This window comes from Canis lupus, chromosome 29 (assembly GCF_003254725.2).
Source record: "Canis lupus dingo isolate Sandy chromosome 29, ASM325472v2, whole genome shotgun sequence".
Classification (NCBI taxonomy): Eukaryota; Metazoa; Chordata; class Mammalia; order Carnivora; family Canidae; genus Canis; species Canis lupus.
In genome coordinates, this window is record NC_064271.1 from 6,601,827 (window position 1) to 6,612,672 (window position 10,846).

The window sequence follows — 10,846 nt, forward strand, 5'->3', positions numbered from 1 at the left end:
TGTTCCCTAAAATTATCTTTTAAATGCCCAGTGGTCCTGGCATATAGTGATCAGTAAATAATGTTTCAATAAATAAAAGCCATCATTGTCATGGTTTACCTTTTACCAATCCATGACTAAAAACTAATCCAGTCCTTACATCTTAATCTAATTAAATCCTGTACATTTTACATCTAAGTTTGAAAACACATCAAGAATATAGCTTTAGTGATTTGAAGTTAAAAGTAATTTTTTTTCCCCTAAAGTGGTCAACAGACCACCTTAGGGGTGAGATAGTTGATAACATTTCAGCAGGCTTTGGGAAAGTGTGATGAACTACATTTAGCGCTTGATAATGCTTATTGCATGGTGCCTGTACAAAGAAGATAGTGAATAAACAGTCATTTATTAAGCAGAGTTGTTAAGCATCTCTTGTGTGCCAGATGCAGAGTCAGGTATTGGGGATAAACTGGCAAACAGCTCAGTTATTTTCCCTGCCCTCAGAGGGGCTTCTGTCAGAGTAGGGAACTGAGTGAATAATGCATAATTAAACATAGATCACTATCGCTCACTGCTAAATTGCAAGCTCATTGGAGGTAGAGATCATTTTGTGCTCCTTTGTATATTTAATTTTTGGCATGCTGCCTGACTCATAGTAAGTGCTCTGGGTCTATTAAATGCATGAATCACCCCTGCCTTAAATTACAATACACCTTTTAAGTGATTAGAATATTAAATTATACCTGATTCAGCTCATAGTTGTATGGAATATGTACTCACAAATAATTGCACTCTATTCCTCTATTTTTACAAACTTTTCTACAACAACATGTTTCAATACTGAACATAATCCTACCCCTCTCCCCCCACCATACACATTAGAGTTGGATGTGTCCCAATTATATCCAGGTACATATTTACAATCTTTCTCCTGAGAAGAGAAGTGGTGTAAATACAAATTTGATCCATTTTGTGTTGGTTCTTGTTTACTTCATTATCATAGCCCTTGTCTTCTTGAACATGGTCCAGATTCTGGGACTACCTTAGTGCAACCCCTTTATATAATGAATAAACCCTGAAAACTGGAAGAAGGAGAGAGAATCTGTGTTTATTTCTGAGTTTGCTGAAAAGACAAAAATTAACAGAGTACATAGTAGAAAGAAGGTTTTTCCTGTGGAGAGAATGATGTAAACTCCTAATCCAGAAACCTGCCATGTGTATCCATTGGAAATGTTGAAGAATGGAAAACAAGTGCAAACACAAAGGCCAAAGCCAGAATGTGGCTCATTTTATGGGGTACCATGATTGTCTAGCACAACCATGGCACTTTTTCATGTTTTCCTGTTTCTTGGGCAAAGTCAAGAAGTGAAGAGCACTTTTACCTGATGGGATAAATCTTATATTTTAACCAGAAAATTATAGTAATGGTTCTATGATAATGTGGCTGGTCCTCAGGTTCTAATGTGTTTTCATATAAACTTGTCAAGCAGACTCAGGTGAATATTTAAGTGATGCATTTGTTATACCAAAAGATAATGCAACTTCTTTGTGACTTTAGGTAATATAGTATCTTGGAGAGCTAAGTTAATTGTTCTTTAATAGGGAGAGAGGCTTTTCAGAAAGCCTACCAGAGTTAGGTTTATCCTACAGTTATCAGGACTGATAACACTTTTGAATAGTTACATTTTAAATTACTTTTAGAAGCAGAGAAACACAGCAAAGTAGGTCCTCCTTCATGCTGATGTTTTTAAAAGATTCATTTTAATTCCCTCAAGGCAGTGGAATAAAGTATACTAAGCAAAGGCCCTTAAGTTCAGAAATTAATCTTGGTTCTCTACCACAATGAGTCTGAAGTTCTAGGACTATAAATCAGCTTTCCTGGGCTCTTTCTGTGCCTCTGTGACAGAGACTGTAGGGTACCAATTAAACTGATTACTAAGTTTATAAATATGCAAAAAATGATTATATAAAGTAAACATTAATATGTAGCAGCTCAGCCTTATCAGTGGATTGAAACCTTGCAAATACACCATTCTCTGGACCTTAACCCATGTCATTTATTTTGCTTGAAAGGTACTTCCCACCTTGTCTGGAAAACTCCTACCCAACTTCTAAGACCACACTTGAAGTTCTCATCATCAGCCAACGTTAAGGCATCCCATCTTCTGTGTCCATATTACTTTGTCCTTCCTCTCTAATTGTAATTACCATTTCTATAGTGGGCATATGTCCTAGTTTACAAACTCAGAAGTGTGACAAATGGTGATACTTCTTATTTTCTATAAATCAACTTAATGTCTGACTCCAAGTCTCCATCACACAGCCTGGTAGAAAATCCTTTCTTAAACATAACTGTGGTGTGTTCTCCTTCCCAAGGGGCAACAGAATCCTACAGGCTAATGCTGTGTTTGGAAAAAGAAAAAAAAATGCTTCTCCCACCAGTCTAACATTCTCCCTGCTGAGGAATGTTCTCTCTCTGTTTCTGGTATACTTATGAAGTGCTGGAGTTTGTGGCAAGGTTGGAGACCTGAGTGCTTCAGGTCCCACCTTCCTAGGCTTCTGTGTGGCTCTCTCTTGGGAAGACCCTCTCAGGGTCTCTCCTTATCCCATGATGACAAATCCTACAGGGATCCCATGACTCAGGGACCACAAATCTTTCTTTCTGGTAAAGGAAAATCTCTTCTCTTTACTGTGTCACTTCTCAAAAACTCTTTCCCTTTCTCCTTCTGTAGCACAACCAGTGTAAGCTCATTTACACATTTTGGCTTTTATAGAAGACAGGACTTTGTTACCAATATGAACATGGTGATAGCAGAGAAAAGCAGCTTTCCCGTCTGTTCTTACTCAAATTAACAAAGAGAATGAAACATACAATCTCCAATTTCAGTGAAAGCACGAGAGTGAAAATCTGCCCAAAGCAGATAAAATAGGAAATTAAAGGGCCAAGCAATGGCAAATTTTAGGAAGTGCCAACAAAAATCCACTAACATTGCACACCCTCCTAGGAAGTAAAAAAGCTATATTTTTAAATTTATAACTGCTGGAACAGGCACATATATGAAGGCTGGCAGATAAAGAGGAGGGCTGAGATCAAGCAGAGGCTGTATAGGGAATGTCACATCCACTAGCTTCAAAACATCTCCACAAATAATTTGCCAAAGAAAATGGATGGTGCTCTGTAAAATCAAAGCTAAGCCTTAAATAAAAATAAAGAAGCCCTGAGGAGTAATAACAGATGGCAGACATAGAGCTACAAGGCCTTCAGACACTGGAATTGTTGAAGTAGATTATAAAAACATCTATAGTACTATATTTAAAAGTAAGCAACAGGCTTGAAAATATCTGCCTAAATGGAAAATATAAAATTAACCTAACATTGAAGAAAACCAACCAAATAAAACTTGTAGTAATTAAAAAATAGAGCGCCTAAAATTTAAATCTCAGTATCCGGGTTTAACAGCAAAGTATGCTCAAGGTGAAAAGAAAATTTGTTAACTGGAGTATAGGCCAGAAGGAATTTTCTGGAATGTAGCAGAGAAGAACAAAGAGATAATATATATGAATGAGAGGTTAGCAGACTTTGAGAATAAAATAAATTCTAATATGTCTTATCAAATTTCTAAAGAGAGCACAAAGAATGTGGTGGAGGCAATACTTGGAGAGAGAATGGTTGAGCAGTTTCCAGAAAAGTTGAAAGATACCATTTCATAGATACCTCACTTTCCAGAAGACCAATAAATCTTAAACAGAATACATTAAAAGAAATACACACCTAAGAAAAACAGTAAAAACTTCCTACAACCAAAAACTTTGGAACATTCAACGAGCAGCCTGAGAGAAAAGCTTAACTTCAAGGAAATAGAAGGTAAACTTACAGATGATGTCTTAAGAGCAACAAAGCAAAGCAGAGAATGGAGGGATATCTTCAGAATTATGAAAAATGATAATGGCAATCTAGAATTCTTCAGAATTCTTCAAAAATATATTTCCTGAATGATACTAAAGTGAAGATATTTCAAACACAAAACACACACAAAAATTCTAAGACTTGGCCACTAGTCTCTCACTAAAGGACTTCTGAAGCAGGTACTTGAGGCAGAAAAAACATGACCCTACATGGAATGACTGACATGTTACGAAGAATGACGGTCATAGGAAGTGGCCAACGTGTAAGCAAATCTAAAATAACATTGTCTGCATGCATGTAATGATATTGAGTTCAAAATAAAAGGAGGTAGAATTTAAATTGGAGACAATATGTATGTAATATGTAAGTCTATATGTGGGGAGGGAGAAGTGAAGCACTGTATTCTAAAGCCCTTGTATTATCCAGAGGAGATATTAGATTAAATATGTGTGTTTGAACTTCTTGAGTAACCACTGAAAGAAAAAAAACGGATAAAACTTCCAAACAAGTATATGTGAGATTAAAAATGTTTTAATACACCAGGAAGATATTATAATATTAAATTAGTATGTCCCTAATAATATACACTCAAATTATATGAAACAAAACTAAACATAAGCATAAGAAAAAAATATATATATAATGGCATTGGGAGATTTTAGCACATACCTCTCTTGTTAATTGAGAGAATAAGTGGGGGAAAAAAGATACAAAGCATTTAAGTGACATGATTAGCAAAAGACCTAATAAACAAATGCAAAACACTGCACCGAACAAATACCAATGCACAATCTCTTTATATATACATAGATCATAAATTCTGAGCATGTGTGGGGCCATAAAACAACAGTAAAACTGAATGAACTACAGATACATCAATAACACGGATGAATTTCATAAACACAATGAGCAAAAGAAACAACAAATATATAACAGTAATTCTATTTATATAAATTTCAAAAACCAGCAAATATTTCAAATGTAATGTTTAATTCATTAATATATATACTTGTTTTAATAAAAGCCTGGAAAAGATTACAAAAAAGTAAGGAAAAAATGGCAGAGGCTCAGTGCAGGAGGGGCTTCCAGACAGCTGGCAGTGTTCTTTTATGGACCTTTTAAAAACATTTTTATTTTATTTAAATTCAATTTGCCAACATATAGTATAACGCCCAGTGCTCATCCCATCATGCGCCCTCCTTAGTGCCCATCATGCAGTTACTCCATCCCCTCACCCACCTCTCCTTCTGCAACCCTTTGTTTGTTTCCCAGAGTTAGGAGTCTCTCATGGTGTGTCTTCTCTAATTTTTCCCCACTCAGTTTCCCTCTTTCCCTTAGGATCTCTTTCACTATTTCTTGTGGACCTTTTAATGATGATTGCATGAATGCTGATTTTTATAATCATTCTTAACCCTGTCCATATGTGTTTTGTAATAAAATATGCATAACATAGAATTTACCACATTAGCGATTTTTATATGTATATTTCAGTGGCGTTAAGTATCTTTGCATTGTTGTACAACCATCACCATTATGCATTTCTAGAGCTTTTTTTTTTATCACTGCAAATAAAAACTCTCTACCCATTGTTGACCTTAAAAGTAAAATAGCCATTTATTTTACTGGCAAAATGGGTTTATTCAGGAATAGCAAAGAAATTGCAATTCAGGACATACAAGCAAGCTATAGCCAACCATAAGCACATTGAGAAATCAGAGGAGAGGAAGGTTACTTTATAGAGAAAAAGAGGAAGTTGGGAGGGGCTGCTTTAAATGAAATCCATTTGAGGAGAGTGAGAGTTCAGGGTAGTGAAGATTTCTCATTGGCTGAGTTGTGGTATTTTCTTATTGGCTAAGCTTGTCGCTGGGTCAGAAAAAATTCTCCCTTCTTCCTTCTGAAGTAGTAAAGTAGGCTTCTTCCTGCTGGTAATTCAACCTACGTTTCTTTCTGCCAGAGCCTACAATGGACAAGGGGTAGGATATGAGAGCTTCCCCTTCTGGCCTCCTAGCTCCATTTCAAATGAAGTTTCCTTTATTCAATTTCACAGGGTAAAATAGTGTCTCCCTCTTCCTCCCTTCCCCCAAACTCCTGGTAACCTCTAACCTATTTTCTATTTCTGTGAATTTGCCTATTCTGAGCAGACATGAAATTAGTTAAAAGCTTTTTTTTTTTTTTTTATTGGTGTTCAATTTACTAACATACAGAATAACACCCAGTGCCCGTCACCCATTCACTCCCACCCCCCGCCCTCCTCCCCTTCTACCACCCCTAGTTCGTTTCCCAGAGTTAGCAGTCTTTACGTTCTGTCTCCCTTTCTGATATTTCCCACACATTTCTTCTCCCTTCCCTTATTTTCCCTTTCACTATTATTTCTATTCCCCAAATGAATGAGAACATATAATGTTTGTCCTTCTCCAACTGACTTACTTCACTCAGCATAATACCCTCCAGTTCCATCCACGTTGAAGCAAATGGTGGGTATTTGTCATTTCTAATAGCTGAGTAATATTCCATTGTATACATAGACCACATCTTCTTTATCCATTCATCTTTCGTTGGACACCGAGGCTCCTTCCACAGTTTGGCTATAGTGGCCATTGCTGCTAGAAACATCGGGGTGCAGGTGTCCCGGCGTTTCATTGCATTTGTATCTTTGGGGTAAATCCCCAACAGTGCAATTGCTGGGTCGTAGGGCAGGTATATTTTTAACTGTTTGAGGAACCTCCACACAGTTTTCCAGAGTGGCTGCACCAGTTCACATTCCCACCAACAGTGTAAGAGGGTTCCCTTTTCTCCGCATCCTCTCCAACATTTGTTGTTTCCTGCCTTGTTAATTTTCCCCATTCTCACTGGTGTGAGGTGGTATCTCATTGTAGTTTTGATTTGTATTTCCCTGATGGCAAGTGATGCAGAGCATTTTCTCATATGCATGTTGGCCATGTCTATGTCTTCCTCTGTGAGATTTCTGTTCATGTCTTTTGCCCATTTCAAAGCTGTGGTCATCAAGACAGTGTGGTACTGGCACAAAAACAGACACATAGATCAGTGGAACAGAATAGAGAATCCAGAAGTGGACCCTGAACTTTATGGGCAACTAATATTCGATAAAGGAGGAAAGACTATCCATTGGAAGAAAGACAGTCTCTTCAATAAATGGTGCTGGGAAAATTGGACATCCACATGCAGAAGAATGAAACTAGACCACTCTCTTTCACCATACACAAAGATAAACTCAAAATGGATGAAAGATCTAAATGTGAGACAAGATTCCATCAAAATCCTAGAGAAGAACACAGGCAACACCCTTTTTGAACTCGGCCATAGTAACTTCTTGCAAGATACATCCACAAAGGCAAAAGAAACAAAAGCAAAAATGAACTATTGGGACTTCATCAAGATAAGAAGCTTTTGCACAGCAAAGGATACAGTCAACAAAACTCAAAGACAACCTACAGAATGGGAGAAGATATTTGCAAATGACACATCAGATAAAGGGCTAGTTTCCAAGATCTATAAAGAACTTATTAAACTCAACACCAAAGAAACAAACAATCCAATCATGAAATGGGCAAAAGACATGAACAGTTAAAAGCTTTTTAATGGTTGCCAATGGCAAGACAGAGGTAGGGATGGAGAGAATGGAAGATGATGGTAAGAATGTCTTTTTGATTGTTTTGAATCCCTGAATTTTTATAGCCTATTTAAAAAGTTAAGAATGAATAAATGAATGATTAAAAATGAATAGGAAGTATTTAGACTAACCACATAAATAAAGGCTAGATTCTTGGGGAACTCCAATCTTCCTCCTGACTACTGAACTTCTGGGGGCAGAGATTTACCTAGTCTGACCTGCTGCTTGAAAGGAGTTGGAGGATGAGGGAGCAAATGAAAGAAGTCAGGAGTTAATAGCTCACAGCAGTTTCTGACATATTAGTCTATTCCTCCCACTTGACAATGAATTCCTTGAGAGCAGGAATTCTCATCTTCTTCATCTTTGTGTCCTTGAGCACAGTGACTGGTCAATACAGGCACAACAAAAATCACTGTTTCCTTATTACAAATTAAACATACTTAGGAATAAAGGAGATTAATAGGAAGGCCAAGAAAACTGAATTACTTTAGGAAAGATATCTTGATTTCTTTTTCCCCAACAGTTGTTGCGATTCTGTGTTAGCCCAATAAGATTTTCTTAGAAAAGAGATTTGAGAAGTATTTTGCTTAGCCAAGTGTCACAGTTAATAGAAAGGGACAGGTTCCTCAGAAAGACTCAGGAGGCTAAGGATGTATCTTGAAGTGACAATTCCAGAAGTTGCGGGTCAGAGTGCACTGAGAACATGCAAGGATTTCCTCAGAATATTCGGAAATTTTTAAATTGATTGATGAAACTCTTGCCATATCTTTCTTGAGGTATGTGGCTAACATAGAATCCATGAAAATGGGATCCAGCTCCTTGAAATGACACACATATTAGTAACATTGCTCTGAATAGTGTATTGAGAAAAGAAGACTCAGGGTAAGCTCATAAAGTGGCCGTTAACCTTAAAAATAAAAACTGCCAGTTATTTTACCAGGAAAAATGGTAAAAAAATGGGTTTCTTTGGAAAGAGCAGGGAATTCCAATTTGGAACAAGCAAGCTACAGCTAAACCATAGGCAAGTCAACAGAACTAAGAACACTCACAGAGGAAAAGGGGTGAGGGCAGTGAGGAGGGCTCTTTTAAACAAAAGTCCATTGGAATAACCTGGGAGCTTGAAATATTATAACGGTTTTTCAGTGGTTGAGTTGTGACAGTCTCTCATTGGCTGAGCTGTTGCCTGGGGAGGAGGAAACTCTTCCTTTTGGAGGCTAGCCTGAAGTCAAAAATACCTCTCTTCTTGTTGGGTCGGCGGTGGACCAGGAGTGGGAGGGTGTTAGAGCTCCCCCTGCTGGCCTCCTAGCTCCATTTTAAATGAGGTTTCCTTTTATTAATTTTCACAAAACTTGGCGTTATTTTACTACCACTCTCCCCGTTGTCATAATTTTTATAACTCTCTAATTTATTTTACTGCTAATCTCCCTGTCAGAATTGATGATTCCTGGCTTCCTTAATTTTAGCAATAAAATTGGTGATTGTTTTTTTTTTAATTTATTTTTTATTGGTGTTCAATTTACTAACATACAGAATATCCCCCAGTGCCCGTCACCCATTCACTCCCACCCCCCGCCCTCCTCCCCTTCCACAAAGAAAAAAGAAATTGGTGATTGTTGAGAGAAGTCAGCTTTAAGCATGACACAATTATTTGAATGTTTTACAGATTATAAATATAATCTCAGCAGATTGCCTAATTTAAAAATGTCTCTCCTCTTTTACTAGAGTTTTGTGGTATGACTAAGGATGGTGTGTTAAATTCTTAGAGCTCTTTGTTAATAGTTCGTGTGTTTTGTCTGACCAGCACCCATTTTCCCTTTCTAAGAACACCTGTTTTACTTGAGAGTAATTAGCTCTTCCTAACACCCATGGATTATACTCCTCATGCCCCTGTGTTTCCCTCAGTTGGGCTCAGATTTGTGACCCAGGCAAAGCTAATGCTCAACTTTGAGTCTTCGATTGGCAAAGAGATGGGAAATTGTTGCATTTCAGCCCAAGCCAGGAAAAGGCCCCCTAGGAGCAGAGCATTTATGGTTGAGTGCTTGAGCAGAGCCAGCTGCCTGGGTCCGTCCCACAACCCCAAGGCTGGTCCCTTCAAATACATTTCCACAACCAATTAAGTATCTAGCATGGGTTCCACTTTCTCTGTAATTGAAGTGTTCTAAAAAATGCACCCAACCTTTATCCTCCCTTTCTTTTTCTTCAGCCTTAAGGTTTTTTCTGCAGGCCAGCTCCTCACTCACAGGCTCACAATTGCTGACTCCTCTTCCCATCCCAAGGGCTCCTTCCTTTACCTTCAGCTCTTAAGGAGTGTGCTGGCAAAGACAATGCTTTAGAATCAAAACCCTTAGACAGTAGAGGTAGTGGTTTTTGGCTTGTTATTTTATATTACTTTGATGATGATGTAGACGTAGACAAAGACCATCCAAAGGAGAAAAGCAAAGCAAAGTCTGTTTATTCAGAGCTTGCTATAGTAAGACAGCCAGCTGCCTTGCTTTTTTTTTTTTTTTTTTTTTTTTTTTGGTAGAGACAGTGGAGATGGGGAGCTTTATAATAGAAAAAGGAAAGCTTCAGGTTTGCCCAGATGGGGAGCTGTTGACCTGGGGAAGCTGCAAAGGGCTGATTAGAAGCTAGCATTCTGTGTGATTGGTTAGGGGTGTATATTGCTGTATACTTCCTGGTTGATCCTAATTTGCAAAAAGGGACAGAAATTAAGAAAGCTGGCAGTCACTGATCAATTCCTGGCCATTTATGGCCATTGCTGTGTAGGTTGTAGTTGGCTTCGGGGCTGGCTGCTGGGGGGTTCTGAGTCTGAGTTCCACTGTCATATATACTCGGCCTATTGTCTGATTGTGTAGCTAGTCTCTCAATTAGTGGTTGAGTTTGTGATTTAGGTTTTATCTATATATAAGATGCCTTCTAGTTGCTGTTCTGTCCCAAACTTTCATTTCCATTTCCAATGCAAAAGAAAGAATGCTAAGAAAGAAAACTCTTTACCCAAAGTCACCTGTTGAAAAAGGGAAGTTCTAGTTTTTAATCATATGGTATTTTCTGTTTTAGTACACGAAAATTTTCTTTTAGTTTCCCTCTGTGGTATCTAAGTGCAGGTGGTCAGGGCCTGCACATAAGGAGATTTTTAAATTCCTTTTGAATCCCATCTTCTGCCTCTGAATACATTTTTAAAAAGAGTCTGCAAGATAGTCCGAGTAAGAGTTTTCCTCCATGTGTGATTCTGATCAAGATATTATTCCCAGACGTCATTGTACATCAGAATAAGCTGGGAAGGTTGTTTAAAATGCAGACCCCCCAGGGCTCACCACAGACTTCATGCA